This window comes from Hipposideros armiger, unplaced genomic scaffold (assembly GCF_001890085.2).
Source record: "Hipposideros armiger isolate ML-2016 unplaced genomic scaffold, ASM189008v1 scaffold_710, whole genome shotgun sequence".
NCBI lineage: Eukaryota > Metazoa > Chordata > Mammalia > Chiroptera > Hipposideridae > Hipposideros > Hipposideros armiger.
Window position 1 is genome coordinate 666,920 of NW_017732060.1, and position 1,822 is coordinate 668,741.

Below are 1,822 nucleotides of genomic sequence, written 5' to 3' on the forward strand. Positions count from 1 at the left end.
GAGAAAACCCTGAAAGGAACTGTGTTCTAAAAAACAAAAGAGAGCCTGACCAAGTAAGCAGTGGTCAGCAGTGCCAAACTCAACTACAGAGGTGTTTGGATGTGTGAGGTGTATAAGTGTGTTTGCAAGGGTGTGTGTATTTAATGAGTCAACTAATCAGTGAAATCTAATAATTCCTATAAGCCTTGCTTTGTAAACTGTAGAATGTAAAACAAATGTAAAATGTTATGACTCTCTGCTTAGGTTCATCTGGGGAAGGTTGTGCCTTCAAAATCCCCACCTGATATTGTATTACCAAAGGTACCTGCCATGACTGTGACCCCATCACTCCTCATTTCTCAGGGAACTGTGCATTCTGCACCATGTCATCACTTATAGGGAATTTATAGGGAGGAAATTGCCTCCTCCTCTTACGGAGGGGGAGGACGTTGTGCATCATTTATCTGCATTTTTATCCAGTTGCATGCACCAGGAAGAGACCTGGGAGGACTCAGCAGAATGGGCCCTCATCTCTCCGTGGGCCTGCCTCCTCATGGAGCACTGGCCAGTTCTCCCACTCNGCGGAACTCTTCCTTGACACTGTTTCAACATTCACATCCTATGAGCTCATGGATTATAAAACCTTTGTGACGTACACTGTGTATGTCAGCATGATCGCCTTAGAAAGACCAGATCTCAGGGAGAAGGTTATTAAAGGAGCAGAGATTCTTGAAGTGTTGCACAGTCTTCCAGCAGTTCGGCAGTATCTGTTTTCACTCTATGAATGTCGTTACTCGGCTTTCTTCCAATCATTAGCTGTTGTGGAACAGGAAATGAAGAATGACTGGCTTTTTGCTCCTCACTATCGGTACTATGTGAGAGAGATGAGAATCCATGCGTACAGCCAGCTGCTGGAATCGTACAGATCATTAACCCTGGGCTATATGGCAGAAGCCTTCGCCGTTGGCGTGGAATTCATTGATCAGGAACTCTCCAGATTTATTGCTGCTGGGAGACTACACTGCAAAATAGATAAAGTGAATGAAATAGTGGAAACCAACATACCTGATAGCAAGAACTGGCAGTACCAAGAAACTATCAAGAAAGGAGATCTGCTAGTAAACAGAGTTCAGAAACTTTCCAGAGTAATTAATATGTAAAACCATGTAAACAAAGGAATTCCTTTAGAGATAATTATTTGGAATTTTTATAGCTTACTTTACTTTGTGCCCAGTTCAACTCTATAAAATAAATACTGAATTGTTTCTTTACAAAAAAAAATTTTTTTTTTCAGTTGGCTTGACATCTGAAAGCAGTTTGAAAGTCTAGTGGAGGAAAGAGATTCCTGGCACAGGGAAACCATTTAAGTGGTTTAAGCAAGAAATTAGAGGTCAGTGGGAGTGGAGATGAGGGTGCAAATTCATAAGAACAGGTATTTCATAAAGCCTTGTTGAGAGGGCAGATGGTTAGCTCAGGTGGTTAGAGCACAGGCTCGTAACACCAAGGTTGTCAGTTCGATTCCCACATGGGCCAGTGAGCTGCGCCCTCCACAACTAGATTGAAGACAACGACTTGACTTGGAGCTGATGGGTCCTGGTAAAACACACTGTTCCCCAATAAAGTTTAAAAAATAAAAAAATTTAAAAAAACCAAAGCCTTGTTGAGCCCAATCAGTCAGACTCTGTACAATCGAAAAAGGCAAAATAGAGTCTAGAGACTGATTAGCTGTGTTGAGAGAGGGGCAGAGAAGAGTTAAGGGTAATTGAGAAAGTTTTGAGTTGCGACATCTGTGTAAATTTCAGTGCTGTTAACCAAGATGTGAATTCAGGAGAAGGAAAAAGAT

General features: G+C 41.8%; 1 pseudogene across 1 annotated transcript; it reads left to right on the forward strand.

The window, feature by feature from the left end:
• Window positions 1–560: 560 nt before the first annotated feature.
• LOC109373348 (26S proteasome non-ATPase regulatory subunit 6 pseudogene) lies at window positions 561–1,249 on the forward strand (annotated as a pseudogene). Its single transcript, XR_002122205.1, has one exon. The product of XR_002122205.1 is annotated as a 26S proteasome non-ATPase regulatory subunit 6 pseudogene (transcript).
• Window positions 1,250–1,822: the final 573 nt, after the last annotated feature.